The sequence below is a fragment of the Alosa sapidissima genome, chromosome 15 (genome assembly GCF_018492685.1).
Source record: "Alosa sapidissima isolate fAloSap1 chromosome 15, fAloSap1.pri, whole genome shotgun sequence".
Lineage (NCBI taxonomy): Eukaryota > Metazoa > Chordata > Actinopteri > Clupeiformes > Clupeidae > Alosa > Alosa sapidissima.
Genome location: NC_055971.1, coordinates 1,229,740 through 1,248,631, shown reverse-complemented (window position 1 = coordinate 1,248,631; position 18,892 = coordinate 1,229,740). Strand labels below are relative to the sequence as shown.

Genomic DNA, 18,892 nt, shown 5'->3' with positions numbered 1-18,892 from the left:
CTAAGTTAGCTAAGTCACATGGTTAGCATAGTTAGCATGCTAGCATGTTAGCATGCTAGTTAGCATTTTTAGCAAAACTGCTTAAAATGATTAGCTAAGTTAGCTAAGTCACATGGTTAGCATAGTTAGCATGCTAGTTAGCATTTTTAGCAAAACTACTTAAAATGATTAGCTAAGTCAGCTAAGTAACATGGTTAGCATAGTTATCATGTTAGCATGTTAGTTAGCATAGTTAGCTAATTATTTTTAGCAGTTATGCTAAGTTAGCTAAGTCACATTGGTTAGCATACTTAGCATTTTAACATTGTTAGCATGCTAGTTAGCATAGTAACTTGGTTAACATTATTATCTTTGTTAATATAGTTAGCATAACTGCTAGCAAACATTAGAGCCATTCCAAGTGTCAGTTATCGTCAACTATCTACCTAAATAATTTAACCATTTAAACTATCCACTTATTTAACCGTTCAATCATTCCAACTATATTAAACCTTATGTTCCAAGCAAATCATTTAACTATATAAACTATCCACTTATTTAACTGTTCAGTAATTCCAACTATATTAAACCTCATCTACCTAGCAACCAATATAGTTTGTTTTTACTCTGTATGATATTTGACATCATATTTTTTGCATTTTCATGCACTGTATTTCCTTCAGGAAATGCTTTTCTAGTTCTTATTATAGTGCATGAAAATGCACTGTACTGTTCTTCCTAGGCTTCTTCTTATTCTTATTCTTCTTCTTCTTCTAACGCACTTAATGCAGCTTCAACCGTTTAACGTAGAAACTTCATTCAAACTATGTTACGTAGGTCTTACTTAGGACATGGGTGCTATGTATTTTTCAGCTTTGTAACTTTTATACTTTTTAAACTATTAATTAAAAACTATCAAAATTTCCCCATTGACTTAACATTATGATTATGACATCACAATACGGCCGTTAAGCAATTAGAATCCTATGGCAGGTGTTCGGGCCACCTGGACCAACTGCCAGTCTCAGGCTTTAAGCATACAAACTGGCCCTATTAAGACTACACATCCTGTTCAACTGCTTCCTCTGCCAAAAACTGTTTCAAAATAAAAGTCCTCACTACAATATTTCACTGTTAAACAATTTAACCCTTTAAACTACTGAACTTTTTAACTGTTCAGCCATTGTAACTGTTACTTGTCATCAACTATGACTCCTACCCACTGTAGCTAGTTAGCTAAGTTAGCTAAGTCACATGGTTAGCATAGTTAGCATGCTAGCATGTTAACATGCTAGTTAGCATTTTTAACAAAACTGCTAAAAATGATTAGCTAAGTTAGCTAAGTCACATGGTTAGCATAGTTAGCATGTTAGCATGCTAGTTAGCATTTTTAGCAAAACTGTTAAAAATGATTAGCTAAGTTAGCTAAGTTACATGGTTAACATAGTTAGCATGCTAGCATGCTAGTTAGCATTTTTAGCAAAACTGCTAAAAATGATTAGCTAAGTTAGCTAAGTAACATGGTTAGCATAGTTAGCATGCTAGCATGTTAGCATGCTAGTTAACATTTTTAGCAAAACTGTTCAAAATGATTAGCTAAGTTAGCTAAGTAACATGGTTAGTATAGTTAGCATGCTAGCGCTAGCATGTTAGCATGCTAGTTAGCATTTTTAGCAAAACTGCTTAAAATGATGAGCTAAGTCAGCTAAGTCACATGGTTAGCATAGTTAGCATGCTAGCATGTTAGCATGCTAGTTAGCATTTTTAGCAAAACTGCTAAAAATGATTAGCTAAGTTAGCTAAGTCACGTAGTTAGCATAGTTAGCATGCTAGCATGTTAGCATGCTAATTAACATTTTTAGCAAAACTGCTAAAACGATTAGCTAAGTTAACTAAGTAACGTGGTTAGCATAGTTAGCATGCTAGCGCTAGCATGTTAACATGCTAGTTAGCATTTTTAGCAAAACTGCTAAAAACAATTAGCTAAGTTAGCTAAGTAACATGGTTAGCATAGTTAGCATGCTAGTTAGCATAGTAACTTTGTTAACATTATTATCTTTGTTAACATAGTTAGCATAACTGCTAGCAAACATTAGAGCCATTCCAACTGTCAGTTATCGTCAACTATCTACCTAAATAATTTAACCATTTAAACTATCCACCTATTTAACTGTTCAGTCATTCCAACTATATTAAACCTCATCTACCTAGCAACCAATATAGTTTGTTTTTACTCTGTATGATATTTGACATCATATTTTTGCATTTTCATGCACTGTATTTCCTTCAGGAAATGCTTTTCTAGTTACAGTGCATGAAAATGCACTGTACTGTTCTTCCTAGGCTTCTTCTTATTCTTCTTCTTCTTCTAACGCATTTAATGCAGCTTCAACCGTTTAACGTAGAAACTTCATTCAAACTATGTTACGTAGGTCTTACTTAGGACATGGGTGCTATGTATTTTTCAACTTTGTAACTTTTATACTTTTTAAACTATTAATTAAAAACTAATCAAAATGTCCCCATTGACTTAACATTATGATTATGACATCACAATACGGCCGTTAAGCAATTAGAATCCTATGGCAGGTGTTCGGGCCACCTGGACCAACTGCCAGTCTCAGGCTTTAAGCATACAAACTGGCCCTATTAAGACTACACATCCTGTTCAACTGCTTCCTCTGCCAAAAACTGTTTCAAAATAAAAGTCCTCACTACAATATTTCACTGTTAAACAATTCAACCCTTTAAACTACTGAACTTTTTAACTGTTCAGCCATTGTAACTGTTACTTGTCATCAACTATGACTCCTACCCACTGTAGCTAGTTAGCTAAGTTAGCTAAGTAACATGGTTAGCATAGTAAGCATGCTAGCATGTTAGCATGCTAGTTAGCATTTTTAGCAAAACTGCTTAAAATGATTAGCTAAGTCACATGGTTAGCATAGTTAGCATGCTAGCATGTTAGCATGCTAGTTAGCATTTTTAGCAAAACTGCTTAAAATGATTAGCTAAGTTAGCTAAGTCACATGGTTAGCATAGTTAGCATGTTTAGCAAAACTGCCAAAAATGATTAGCTAAGTTAGCTAAGTAATGTGGTTAGCATAGTTAGCATGCTAACATATTAGCATGCTAGTTATCATTTTTAGCAAAACTGCTAAAAATGATTAGCTAAGTTAGCTAAGTAACGTGGTTAGCATAGTTAGCATGCTAGCGTGTTAACATGCTAGTTAGCATAGTAACTTTGTTAATTTTATTATCTTTGTTGACATAGTTAGCATAACTGCTAGCAAACATTAGAGCCATTCCAACTGTCAGTTATCGTCAACTATCTACCTAAAAATTTAACCATTTAAACTATCCACCTATTTAACTGTTCAGTCATTCCAACTATATTAAACCTCATCTACTTAGCAACCAATATAGTTTGTTTTTACTCTGTATGATATTTTACATCATATTTTTGCATTTTCATGCACTGTATTTCCTTCAGGAAATGCTTTTCTAGTTACAGTGCATGAAAATGCACTGTACTGTTCTTCCTAGGCTTCTTCTTATTACAGTGCATGAAAATGCACTGTACTGTTCTTCCAAGGCATTTTATTATTATTCTTCTTCTAACGCACTTAATGCAGCTTCAACCGTTTAACGTAGAAACTTCATTCAAACTATGTTACGTAGGTCTTACTTAGGACATGGGTGCTATGTATTTTTCAGCTTTGTAACTTTTATACTTTTTAAACTATTAATTAAAAACTAATCAAAATTTCCCCATAGACTTAACATGGGCTGATGACATCACAATAGAGCCGTTAAGCAATTAGAATCCTATGGCAGGTGTTCGGGCCACCTGGATCAACTGCCAGTCTCAGGCTTTAAGCATACAAACTGGCCCTATTAAGACTACACATCCTGTTCAACTGCTTCCTCTGCCAAAAACTGTTTCAAAATAAAAGTCCTCACTACAATATTTCACTGTTAAACAATTTAACCCTTTAAACTACTGAACTTTTTAACTGTTTAGCCATTGTAACTGTTACTTGTCATCAACTATGACTCCTACCCACTGTAGCTAGTTAGCTAAGTTAGCTAAGTCACATGTTTAGCATAGTTAGCATGCTAGCATGTTAGCATGCTAGTTAGCATTTTTAGCAAAACTGCTTAAAATGATTAGCTAAGTTAGCTAAGTCACATGGTTAGCATGCTAGCATGTTAGCATGTTAGTTAGCATTTTTAGCAAAACTGCTAAAAACGAATAGCTAAGTCAGCTAAGTAACGTGGTTAACATAGTTAGCATGCTAGCATATTAGCTTGCTAATTAGCCTTTTTAGCAAAACTGCTAAAAACGATTAGCTAAGTTAACTAAGTAACGTGGTTAGCATGCTAGCATGTTAGCATGCTAGTTAGCATAGTAACTTTGTTAACATTATTATCTTTGTTAACATAGTTAGCATAACTGCTAGCAAACATTAGAGCCATTCCAACTGTCAGTTATTGTCAACTATCTACCTAAATAATTTAACCATTTAAACTATCCACCTATTTAACTGTTGAGTCATTCCAACTATATTAAACCTCATCTACCTAGCAACCAATATAGTTTGTTTTTACTCTGTATGATATTTTCATCATATTTTTGCATTTTCATGCACTGTATTTCCTTCAGGAAATGCTTTTCTAGTTCTTCTTCTTCTTCTAACGCATTTAATGCAGCTTCAACCGTTTAACGTAGAAACTTCATTCAAACTATGTTACGTAGGTCTTACTTAGGACATGGGTGCTATGTATTTTTCAACTTTGTAACTTTTATACTTTTTAAACTATTAATTAAAAACTAATCAAAATGTCCCCATTGACTTAACATTATGATTATGACATCACAATACGGCCGTTAAGCAATTAGAATCCTATGGCAGGTGTTCGGGCCACCTGGACCAACTGCCAGTCTCAGGCTTTAAGCATACAAACTGGCCCTATTAAGACTACACATCCTGTTCAACTGCTTCCTCTGCCAAAAACTGTTTCAAAATAAAAGTCCTCACTACAATATTTCACTGTTAAACAATTCAACCCTTTAAACTACTGAACTTTTTAACTGTTCAGCCATTGTAACTGTTACTTGTCATCAACTATGACTCCTACCCACTGTAGCTAGTTAGCTAAGTTAGCTAAGTAACATGGTTAGCATAGTAAGCATGCTAGCATGTTAGCATGCTAGTTAGCATTTTTAGCAAAACTGCTTAAAATGATTAGCTAAGTCACATGGTTAGCATAGTTAGCATGCTAGCATGTTAGCATGCTAGTTAGCATTTTTAACAAAACTGCTTAAAATGATTAGCTAAGTTAGCTAAGTCACATGGTTAGCATAGTTAGCATGCTAGCATGTTAGCATGTTAGCATGCTAGTTAGCATTTTTAGCAAAACTGCTAAAAATGATTAGCTAAGTTAGCTAAGTCACATGGTTAGCATAGTTAGCATGCTAGCATGTTAGCATGCTAGTTAGCATTTTTAGCAAAACTGCTTAAAATGATGAGCTAAGTCAGCTAAGTAATATGGTTAACATACTTAGCATTTTAACATTGTTAGCATGCTAGTTAGCATAGTAACTTGGTTAACATTATTATCTTTGTTAACATAGTTAGCATAACTGCTAGCAAACATTAGAGCCATTCCAAGTGTCAGTTATCGTCAACTATCTACCTAAATAATTTAACCATTTAAACTATCCACTTATTTAACTGTTCAGTCATTCCAACCATATTAAACCTCATCTACCTAACAACCAATATAGTTTGTTTTTACTCTGTATGATATTTTACATCCTATTTTTGCATTTTCATGCACTGTATTTCCTTCAGGAAATGCTTTTCTAGTTATTATTATTCTTCTAACGCTTTTTGTGCGTTTAATACAGCTTCAACCGTTTAACTTAGAAACTTCATTCAAACTGTGTTGCGTAGGTCTTACTTATGTGACTTCAGCTATGTATTTTTCAACTTTGTAACTTTTATACTTTTTAAACTATTAATTAAAAACTACTAAAATTTCCCCATTGACTTAACATTAGATTATGACATCACAATAGCAATTAGAATCCTATGCCAGGTGTTCAGGCCACCTGGATCACTATATGGCTCTGGCCAGGCCACCTGGATAAACTGTGAGTTTCTCAGGCTTTATGACATCATAACAATTAGAATATTGTGCCAGGTGGCCAGGCCACCTGCATCAACTGTCAGTTTCTCAGGCTTTAAGCATACAGTCTCATTCTATGCTATAAGCCTGAGAAACTGTTCAGTCATTCCAACTATATTAAACCTCATCTATCTAGCAAATAGTTTAACCTTTTAAACTATCCACCTATTTAACTGTTCAGTCATTCCAACTATATTAAACCTCATCTACCTAGTTCAGTCATTCCAACTATATTAAACATCATCTACCTAGCAAATAATTTAACCTTTTAAACCATCCACCTATTTAACGGTTCAGTCATTCCAACTATATTAAACCTCATCTACCTAGTTCAGTCATTCCAACTATATTAAACATCATCTACCTAGTAAATAATTTAACCTTTTAAACTATCCACCTATTTAACTGTTCAGTCATTCCAACTATATTAAACCTCGTCTACCTAGTCAGTCATTCCAACTATATTAAAACTCATCTACCTAGCAAATAATTTAACCATTGAAACTATCCACCTATTTAACTGTTCAGTCATTCCAACTATATTAAACCTCATCTACCTAGCAAATAATTTAACCTTTTAAACCATCCACCTATTTAACTGTTCAGTCATTCCAACTATATTAAACCTCATCTACCTTGTTCAGTCATTCCAACTATATTAAATATCATCTACCTAGTAAATAATTTAACCTTTTAAACTATCCACCTATTTAACTGTTCAGTCATTCCAACTATATTAAACCTCGTCTACCTAGTCAGTCATTCCAACTATATTAAAACTCATCTACCTAGCAAATAATTTAACCATTTAAACTATCCACCTATTTAACTGTTCAGTCATTCCAACTATATTAAACCTCATCTACCTAGCAAATAATTTAACCTTTTAAACCATCCACCTATTTAACTGTTCAGTCATTCCAACTATATTAAACCTCATCTAACTAGTTCAGTCATTCCAACTATATTAAACATCATCTACCTAGCAAATAATTTACACTGGGTGAAAAGGCTCTGAATCAGGGGATATACTGACCGGATATTTTTTATGACATGCATATCAGGAGCATCTTTGATCATATCCTGAGTTTTTAAGAATCAGTGAAAATATTGATTTATTTTGACTCCTGATATGCCAATGAGATATCAGGGGTATGCATACCCAAATCACAAGTCACACACACCATTTCTGGATATCTTTGGGTAGGTCTCCACCCTTGGAAAGGCTTAGGCTATCATATTAGATAGCCTAGGCCCAAGATCTGCCTAATTAAGTCACGCATGCCCTACGCCCAAAACGTACCATAAAACATCACTGATAGGCTATTTGCCGTTTGATTTCTATCTAATTTCGGGACATTCAAAAATAGACTATTTACCAGACATGTGGACTCGAGTCACATGACTTGGACTCGAGTCAGACTCGAGTTATGATTTTAATGACTTCAGACTTGACTTGATAAAATTCGGCATGACTTGCGACTCGACTTGGACTTGAATACTATTCACTCGAGACTTGACTCGGACTTTGCCTCTTTGACTTGTGACGACTTGACATGTCTCGAGTCAAAAACTAAATTTCCTGATCGTGGACCAGTCACCCCAGAGATGCTTTCCCTCCGCGACTAAAAAAAAAAAAAATAGCGGAGACAAGCGGCCAGTCCAGAGCACAGTTCAGTGCTGCCGCTACCCCCACATGCGTTACGCACTGTGTGTAGGGCACCAAAAGACAGAGAAACGACCAACATTTAGCTAATAACTAGTAGCTTTACTGCAAACTGATTTGCACTCTTGTTAGAGAACGTTTACAATGTCAAAATGCACCAACAGCATGTTACATAAAGATGATACTTTTCGAGTCCTCTCCATTAAGATCCAACTTGAACTTATGCTAGCCTACTCCATTTAATTGAGAACCCCATCTAAGCACGCACGAGAGGGAGAGAAAACGAGTGGCAGGTTCCAGCTGGCTTGTCATTGTTGATGATGATTGATATTTTCTTTTAAATATAAGAAACGTATAAAAGGAAATCATGAAGGCAACAAATACGAGATTAGGGGAAATTGCAGATTTATCCGGTTCTCACTACTGTTATAAACTATGAGATCCAGGTCACTATGACATAGGCTGCACTCACTGTGATTTGGAAAGTGGACAAGAATATGAAGAGTTGTCTTTGCCTTTGTTTAATGGAAATGGTGAGTCTTGAAGTAGGCCTATTCAATAATTTGTTTACATGAAGCACATTGATATGCCGATTGAAACGCATTCCACTCAGCTAGCTAGGTGGCTACTGGCTACCAGGCTCATAATTCACATTTAATTGCAAACAGAAAATGTCAAGCAAGCATCATGTCATACATGCATCTATTTCCAAAGGAATGAAAGCTGTTTGTGCCAACTTAATATAATGCTTATCATTGTTAATATTGTGCTATTCATGTGGCACAAACAATGTTTGAGTTTGTGGACTAGCCATAGGAATGGAGCTGGTAAAAAAGATCATTATGAGAACGTGTGGACAGTGGCACACAATGGGCTTAAAGTGACAGTGCACCATTTACAAATGAGATAAACAGCATCACATGTGTAGTATTTCTTAAGAAATGAATACTTTAAAACAAAATTACTGTGTCATTATTATCTTTTAAATAATATAAAAGTGTTGACCTTGGCTTCCCTTATGAGTCGCCACTGGCAGCCTAATAAATTGTTTGCAGGCAAATCTGTGGTCTAGCGCAGTGAAATGCCATCAGTCAAATTATTACTCATCCTTACAGTGGGCTCCGAAATTTGGAAAAACAATATTTTTATTTGTCATGTAGCTATCCGTTTTGTACAGATTACTCAGGTATGCACATGTGTATATTGTATGCGCATGCATATATCGTAAAAGATTTCAAGACAGAAACATTGAACATATTTTAATCTGTATTTATAAAAAAATATTCTGTGGATTAGATGGAAGTGTTAAAATTATGATCGATAGTCTAATAATGCCATTATTAAGTGAAGAGTACCTGATGACTTGTTCAGGACTTGAAAAAGATTGGGACTTGGACTTGGACTCGATTTGGCTTTGATGAGACTTGGACTTGGACTCGACTTGCCCTTCTCTGTATTTACTTGGGACTTGACTTGGACTTGAGTGCTAAGACTTGGGACTTACTTGTGACTTGCCAAACAGTGACTTGGTCCCACCTCTGGTATTTACAGTGTAAAGACTACCTTTTTCAGGTCAAGGCTAGCCTACTTACCTAATTATTTTGGTTATGGTTCAATTTCAATATCTTTGAGATTTTATAGTTGCTATAGTCTGTAGGTCTAGCCTACTTTTTATGTATAATATGCATGAGATCTGTTGGAGGAATAAAGTCCACATTTTAAATTATCTGCTTTCCCCTTGTCCCCAATGCTGTCTGCCAAAACGAATTCGGTTCAGCTGGAGTTGCCACATAACAACAATACAAAGTTAAATTTAACAGTAGCCTAAACAATTTGAAGTAGGCCTACATTAAGAAGAATAGCAATAATAAACAACAATTCAATCAATAGCCTATATTGAAAATAAATACATACTATATGCTACAAACCATAACACATAAGAAAGGCTTATTAAACTTGTTAAAGTTGAGCATCTATAATTTCATACTATGTTAACATTACAAGCTTCCTTGTGGGCCAACGTAACAATGGATCAATCATGTTGTAACTTGTCTATAAAACGTGGGTGACTGATAAACCAATGTTGATTTAATTAAGGAACAAGGCTTCAAATGAAATTGACGTCAAACTATATGAGAACCAATAATGTTAATAATCAGAATAGTAGTAATAGCCCACTTGGCTACTATGTTTTGACACTTCTACAAAATCAGTTTGGTAGTCATTTTAATGTAACTAAAATATGCAGGCCTAATAATTTCCACGATTTCTTATGGTTTGCCTCTCGATAAGCGCATGCGCACACACAGCATACCCATCCCCCACCCCTGACTTTTCAATGAACTCCTTCAACCGTCACTTTTCTGTCATGCATCTGACTGCAAGCTGTACAAACTCTGCCGTCATCATATCCAAGGTAAGAACTACAGTACTTTTGTATGCCAATTGAAAACTGGAATTAATTAGAAAAATACTGTTTTTAGCATTAATGTTAACCAAAACCGTTTGTTAACCGTCATGTTAGAATCAGCTAACGTTTGCTAGCTTGCGAGCTAACATCGCTAACGTTGGCTCGCACGCTAGCTGTTAATGTTAACTTTTCCAATAACTAACTTTACCATTGTGTGGAATATCTGGAATGGTAGTAATATCATATTCAACAATAAGTCTGTCTGAGATTTCGTTATGGATGTAAAGTTTTAGTTTGAATGAAATGGCCAAGGCTATCAGGCACGAGTAGGTTAGCTAACCTAGCTATCGTAACTCCCCCTATTTCCACCGGTCACGTATTTCCACCGTCTTGCGTGTATGTGTCACTTAATATCCATTTCTATTCACCATATTCACACGGCGGCCATCTTGTTTTGACGTCATGCTCAGGGTGGGAAGTTCGAGTTCTGTACGGTTGTGTGTGTTGTGGATTGTATCAGTTACGAATATGTCTGCTGTGTGCCTGGGTGTAATTCCTACTACAAAAGACGGGAAAAAGACAAAACACGTTCGTTCCACCGGTTCCTGACAGACACCAGATTGAAGAGAGAGTGGATTTCAAAAATAGAAGAGACATCGGTACATTTTTCCAGGTAAGTGCATAATTATCTAGCTAGCCAACCGGTTAGCTTAACCCCAGGCTAATGTTAGTTATAAAGATAGCCACTGTGTAACGTTATCATGCTACTTGTTAGATCAAACGCAAACATTATGTTTTATTTATGTATGGTAACGTTACGATGATGCCTTGATAGAAATGCTACGTCTCAAGCAGTAAGCTTGTCTTTTGCTGACTTCAGGGAAAGCCATGGTCACTGTATGTAGGCTAACTGCAGCTAATGGGCAGGCTGTTTGTTGTTCGTGGAGATTAACGTTACGTCCAACACAAAAGTTTGTGCCAAACATTTCACTGAGCAGTGTTTTGTGCACCATGATGAGGCTGGAAAAACGTGCCTCCTGCCAGGAAGTGTCCTGTTCGCTTGGACAAAAACGACTCATAAAAGACCAATGCGAAATAGAGGGAGAGAGGTCAGTTAGTGAAAATTGTTTCACACGTCTCCTAATGTCATGTTTAACCTAGGTCTGTCACAAAGAGTTGATTTATTCAGTTGTGCAAGAACTAATGTTTTATTATTACATACACAGCAATGAACCTGCTGGAGAGACAGAAGATGCCAGTGTAAGCTTAGACCTGGCTGGAGTTGACACTGGGTAAGACACTTATAAAGTATTTCCTATGTCCATCTTGCAAAATATCACACAGCTGCTGCATAAGACATAGGCTATGTGTAGCAGCAGGGTATAACATTTAATCTCAATTAATGAAACAAATTCACTGTAGTAGGTTACATGGTATACTATACAACTTACGCGATACACATGCAGTTGGAACTGAACGTTTTTGATTTGTGATCGTCTCCTATAGTGCAGACCAAGTTGTTAAGCCAGCACCCCACTCTGACCATGACTATGCTGAACTGTCGGTCACTGCAAGAGCAGCTAGAAGCAGCACGGAAGGAGATTGCCCGCCTTACGCAGGAGAATACCATCCTCAAGGCATCCTGTTTCAGCTTGAAGCAAAAATGATTCAAAGTTCTTGACATTCTACACTGGATTTCGGGTGAATAATTATCCAACATGAAGTCTTTTTCTACAGTGTTGTTACTATAGTACTTTCTACAGTATTAGCAATACTTTGGACACAAACTCATACAGTAATTTATTTTCCTTGTGCATTAACATTGTGCTGATCTCTGTATTGTACAGTAAAAAATAAAAGGCGTCGATTTTCTATTTTCTTCTATTCTATACTTATATATATTTTTATAGGACTATGAGACACAGATCATTGTTCTTGTCCCTTCAGCCAATGGCAGAGGGCATGTTTTTTGCATCTTTTAGGCATGGAGTTATGTCCGTCATGACATTTCACATTCTTAACTGGAAATTAAATAAACTGAATAGATTCTAAAGCAACACAATGTAGTTATTTTACTTGTAATGCATTTAAACTTTGGCTTTAATGTTGATGCTACATTAGCTTACAACATGGACATCAATAAGGTGAACACAGTAGCTACAGATGAAGAAATACATTTTTAATGATAAAGTTTATGTACATAACAATGGGGCTGTGGCCACTTAAGATGGCATCAAAGTGCACTCTCTCCAGATAGTAATCCTCCTGGCACATTACAAAAAAAAATTAAACCATTTTGCTCCTGTAAGAGCCATCTGTCCCATGACTTGTGAGTGATATTCATGGTCATGCTTGAAGGAAAAGGTTCTATCCACTGTTCTTCTCAGGTATGAGCAGTTTGACTCGACATGGCCATAATCTTTTTTTACTTAACTATGACAACTGTAGGTCTTGTTGGATTTGACCTTGTTAATTTTTAAGAGTGACAGGTTTGGGCCCTAGGCCTAATTCTCAAGAAGGGATGTGCCAAGTTTGGGGTAAGGAGGTCTTACATTTGGTTAGGGGGACTGATTTGTATCCTAATTTAGAGTAATGAGCAAGAGTATACAGGAGGCCAATAAGGTGTGAGCAGTGCCCGAGACGTGCTTCACAGGCACAGCTGGTTTGTTGAATCCGCTGATCAATTCAACCTGAAAAAAAAAAGAAAATATATTTAAAACTAGTTCATGGCTAAGTATTTAGCAACAGGCTTTGCATATGTCAACACACAAAGTGTTAAGTTCATCTTGGGAAAAAATATATAGTATGCTAATTTGACATCATTAGCCTGTACCCTGTAAGCTGGCTCATTTTTAAACATACTGGGGTATGCCTTCGCCCTGACCCTGACAATATTGGCATTAGTCCCACCCTCCTTAACCCTGACTGAAAGCAGAACATAACTTGCATTAGTAGACAACTTTGACTTTTCGCCGCGAAAATAAGCCAATAAAATGAAAGGATAAACAGGGAGATAAATAAGCTACGACGTGGGTTGCACACAAAAAAAAACATAAACTATAGCCTAGTTTGGTTAGGAAGACAGCCTGACCGGTGTTGCACCAAATCCTGTGACCTGTCGAAATTTGTGACTCTAGAGGGCGCTCTATGAATTTAATGAGTTGGACTGACACATTGACAAAGCACTTACGCAAATAACGTAAGATCATAGAGGTCTAAAATATGGACCGGGCAAATAAATCCTCTACTATACTGAAACTTCAATGCAGATGCATTTACTGAAATGCAAACGCACAGTAAACGCTATATAGTCTGTAGTTCATCAACAAACAACCTACCGGTTAAAACGGAAAATGATAGCGAGAAAGTAGCTCGCATAGCCTAAACAGATAGACTCACTCAACACGCAGTAGGCTAGGCTACGTCAGCAAGATCGGTCAGCCTATTTTATAAATGGTGAAGACACATAGTGCTTTTGTGGTTAAGCGCTTGAAACGGTCATTTATTTTCAGAATGTGTCAACTCAAGGTGTTTCTGGGTACAACTACAAAATATGGAGTCCTGTGTGCTCGTGCAATGTCATTTTTTTTGTTGTAATAAAAATAATATAAATTGTGTTTACGATAAATCTGCTGTTGTTATTGGGAAAATGTCATAGGCTACTTATAAACATAAATCGGGGGAGGGCCTTGTTTTGCAGCTTAAATGAAGTTTGTTATCATCTGTGTGGTGATTTTTTATGTAGGCTAGCCTAAGAATTTCTATGCCACTATTTTGATAGCGTACTGTCAAATTATGTTTCCCCACTGGAACTTCTGCAGAAATGGTCTCATACGCACACAAAACCATCTCAGGTGAATTCTCTGAATGTCCCATGTTTAACCAAACAGCTTCCATCACTCCAGTGAACTTCAGCAGGACAGGTCACATATTTTGATAGGCGTATTGCCTACTGTCATATTTTGTCATGCACGCCATGCAATAGGCCACCTGTTCACAGGAGTGATGGAAGCTGCTAAACATGGGACATTCAGAGAAGTCACCTGAGATGGTTTTGTGTGTATATGAGCCTATTTCTGCTGAGTTCCAGTGGGGAAACATAATTTGACAGTCTATAAAAAATAGTGACCGATGTTTTGTTTTATTACTTTATTATTACATACAAAAATCACAATACAGATGACAACAAACTTGATATCTGAAAGCTGTTGGCTAAAATAAGGTTCATGAATAGCTGCAATTTTCACAATAACAACAGAATATTTATCGTAAACATACCATTTCTATGGAAGTAGGCCTATGCATTTTCATTCAAAACAACCAAAACATTATTTTTTGGAAGAATGACATTGCACGACCACACAGCATATGTTGTAGTTCTACCCACAAAACAACCTTGAAATACATTCATAAAATAAATGACAGTTTCAAGCGCTCAACCACACATGTCAACAAATTGTGTTTGTTTTTGTTATTTACTAGGCTACATATGTATTGTAATACCAAACCCCAGTGAAATGAAAGATGCCATCCCAATGACTTTTACAACGAGGTGTGACAAGGTCGAGCACTGTCTTAACCATTTAAATAGGCTATGTGACCGATTTGAATGAAGTAGCATAGACTACTGCATGTTGAGTGAGTCCGTCTGTTTACTGGGGTGGTGAGAGATATTTGGAGTGATTTTCTCGCAATCATTTCGCCTATGGGCTACTGTAGACTACTGTTGGAAAATTGTGACCTTCCGTTTTAACCGGTAGGTTGTTTGTTGATGAACTATTAGACTAGCCTATATTACGTTTATACCTACTGTGCATTTGAATGTCAGTAAAGTAGCCTAGTTCGTTTCTTTAATAGACCGTTCATGTTTGGACCATGATCTTACGTTATTTGCATAAGTGCTTTGTCAATGTGTCAGTCCAACTCATTAAATTCATAGAGCGCCCTCTAGAGTCACAAATTTCGACAGGTCACAGGATTTGGTGCAACACCGGCTAACAGAGTATTCTACTGTGATACAAGAAGTTTACATCTTGAATCTGTCGGCAGTTTAAGGCTAACGATAACACTTAGAGGTTACCTAGAGCTCAAAATTCAATAGTATATCCACGTGAAACGGTCTCATGGCTACTAAAATCAGGCTGGTTTAAATGCAAGCCTGAGTTGTTCTGAACAGAAATGATAGACAAGGCCGTGCCTTTATACAGGTTTATCGGTGCAACCCAGTTAATAAAGTGGTATTAAGTTAGCAGTTAGCCATATCGTCTTACCTTTAACATCGTGGATATAACGTTCAATCCAGTTGCTGTATCCTTTTTTCTTAATTCATTTAGAGGTGCTGACCTGTTCATCTGTCCATGTTTCGATTTCTTGGCATGTCAAGGCTGGTAGATAGGTTACGTTTTTGGACCATCTTGCCATACGTAATTGGGCTAATCACAAACACTGGACAGCTGACAGTTTTTGAGCTATTATGTTTGGACTTCCCCAGAGGATTCCCACCCTGAGCATGACGTCATAGAAAGATGGCCGCCGTGTGAATATGGTGAATACAAACCAAGACAGCGGACTCCTATAGAAACGCAACCACCCACAACATAGGTGTATCTAAATTAGCTATGTACCAAAAATGACATTTTACCGTGACTCGAGGAGCTGTAAACAGTGTTGTAAGGCTGCGTGTATACAACCGCTTGGAGCTCCAGTGGAATTTTAATTTCACGACGAGAATTCTCGGTCTAACCGTCCATGTGCCGTTGAAACGGTGTAAATAGGCGACCCATCAGGCCAGCACTATAACTCCGAGCGTGGTAAACAAAATCGGATATTTCAGGCAGTAAATGCTCCCGTTAAGAACCAAACCAGATTTTGTTCAAATCTACACAACTATGGCTACTGAAAAATGTAAGGTTCATTTAGTAAATGTTATTTTGAAGTGTTAAAAAACATCGTTGTTTTAGATTTTCTGAACAAAAGTGGTGATAATTGGGGGTGTTACGATATAACTTCTAGAAGCTACATTTATAGTGGCTGCTAATGACTATGCAGGCTAACGTGAACAGGGGGTTGATGTACCTCAATATGATGCCGACAAGTGAAGGGATCTTTAGTTTGTGAAGGGTAACGTATAGTGTTATATTAAGCCATCCTTACACCAGAAGACTTGACCAGATTTGGGTAAGATTATTGAAAGATTGTAGTCTTTTGAGTAAAGCTTGAAAGCCAAATCTTGTCAAAGGTTTCTGATGTATGGGTAGCATTAGGCAAAATGTTCTTCATTTCATAGCCCTTGGTTGTACCTGACTTGTGCCAAGGCATGTGTTTATTTAAGATGCATGTGAGGGCATTAGTGCTTCAGTGATAGTCTTTTCACGTTATGTGTAAGCTTATTTTGCAATTTATTAATCTTAATTTCCCTCTGTTCTCTGTTTGCAGGCAGTGAGTTGTGAGGACTGCTTCCCTGAGAACACTGAGTGCATTCTGGAATATTCCAAATGTGTGCCACTTCCATACAAAAGAAGTTTCAATCCCGCAAGAGAGTTCACTCACCAGGTAGCGACAGACAGACAAATACACACACGTAGAATATCAAATAACATTATAATGTGTGTGCATGTATTTGTGTCTGTTGCTGTGTTTAGTTTATCCCCTTTTTTCATGTGTCTGTTTGTTGTTATGACTGTAGTGGGCTCCATCAACAGACCAGGGCAAAGTCGGTCTGTCCTGCTACTACTACATGCTACTTGACTATGTCTGGAAGCCATGGCTGCTGCCCTCAACATGCTGTAAGTGTTTGTGTGTTTTGAATGAGGGCTATGTCACTGTGCACACTCTAATTTGTTTGACAAATGTGCAATGTAATGCATTAATAAGGAACTAATCATCATTATTGTCGTTTTTAATAATAGTCTTGAATTTTGAAGTTTAGCCATGTTTACCATTATGTTGGTGGTAATGTAAATAATGTGTTGAATATATGCCAAACTGAGCATAATCATAATTTAGTTAAATCTTATTTTCTATTTACAGAAACTGAAACCCTCACAAATAAACTGATATCAATAATTAACATTGATGGTGATGGTGGCAAGGGTGCCTTCATAAGGTAATTATCATTTTTGTTTGAACACCTGATTGACTTACCAACTTATTTTTTAATGTTTGATTTTTATGTTAATCAACAATAACATAATGTATAGCAATTGCTGTTTTATTTTTTTAGGTGCCATCCAGCAAGTCCCAGCCTGGAGCCAGCACGTTGGGGGAGGATCTATGTTAGGCATCAGAAAGGTGGTTTAAGCAAGAAGGAAAGAGCTTCTGCAGACAGTGTTGCAATTAGGTATGATACTTTTGGAAATTGATCTTAATGCTTTAATTAAAAAAATTAGGAAAAATCCAACCTTTAAGGACAGCAATTTTCTTTGTGAATGAATAATGTATCGTAAATAAATAAGTGTTCCTTAAAGGTTGGATTTTCTCTTTTTTTTATTAAGGCATTAAGATCAGATGATTTTTAAATGTATGTGTATGCTAAGGTTATGTAAACTTATGAGCACAACTGTAATACATATCTCCATTACTTCTAACTATTGCACCTGACGTCTAGGCTGCTATTGTGGGTTTGCTTTTATTTGTCACACAAGCTGAGTTAATTATATTCACGGACAGGGTCAATTGTAACATATACTTTCTTTCTCTTTTTACAGACACCTGACTTTTACTGCCAAAGGGACCATCAGAGCACCTCTCCCTATCATCTATACCAGAAGAGTACGGACAAGGGCCCAAAATGTTAAAGGACGTTGCACGCCCAGACCATGGACTGTTTAAACCACTGTGGTCAAGCAGAAGGCTCTGTTCTCACTCGAGGCAGGTCATTGAGAGGGGGCGAGTGTCACTGCGTAAGCCCCCTACTGCAGGCGAGAAAGCCATGTTGATTTGAATATTGATTGATAAATACAATAACGGCCATGTAACAAATTTTATTGCCTGTCGTACAGTATATGAATTTTCATGGTAAAGTAAAATAAGTCATTGGGATTTAGCAGGTATAAGTAAATAATGTAATTGAGTGTATGCAAAATTAATGTGAAATATTATTTAAGTTAAAGATGCACAATAAGCTCAGTGATGGTTATGTACTATCTCACATTTAAAACCATTACATAAATCACCATATATAAATCACATGATTCATTTTAAAAATAAAGGCATAAAGCCTATCGAAAAGCAAATAAAGGCATACACATAAATGCCTGCAAAATTAGCTGTGTCTGGCAGCAGGGCTGTAGTACTCGAGTCCGGTCTTGGACTCGAGTCCGGACTCGAGACCGTTTTTCTACGGTCTCGGACTTGTCTCGGACTCGCTAGTATTTGGACTTGGTCTTGTCTCGGTCTCGGCCACTGGTCTTGCCAAATATGGCTTTTGGTCTCGACCGAGTCCAGGTGTCTTTAGGGCCATCAAAATTAACGTGTTAATCGCTGCGATTCATTTTGAAATACATAATGCGTTACAAAACACTCAATAGTGTTTACCTTTGTGGGGGGCTGATGTCACGTAACGGAAGCCGCAAAACCTAAAACCGCAAGCCTGAGAGTTTATTTTACTGTCTGTGGAGTTAGCTGAAGATAAAGAGGAACCA

The 18,892-nt window shown here is 36.8% G+C and overlaps 2 long non-coding RNA genes across 2 annotated transcripts; both read left to right on the top strand.

The window, feature by feature from the left end:
- The first annotated feature begins 10,161 nt into the window (after window positions 1–10,161).
- LOC121683932 lies at window positions 10,162–18,271 on the top strand. Its single transcript, XR_006022952.1, has 6 exons — window positions 10,162–10,256; window positions 16,686–16,802; window positions 16,936–17,035; window positions 17,280–17,355; window positions 17,473–17,589; window positions 17,957–18,271. It is a non-coding gene; the product is annotated as an uncharacterized LOC121683932 (long non-coding RNA).
- Window positions 10,896–12,122, top strand: LOC121683937. The gene is made up of 3 exons (XR_006022959.1): window positions 10,896–10,923; window positions 11,477–11,542; window positions 11,757–12,122. It is a non-coding gene; the product is annotated as an uncharacterized LOC121683937 (long non-coding RNA).
- Window positions 18,272–18,892: the final 621 nt, after the last annotated feature.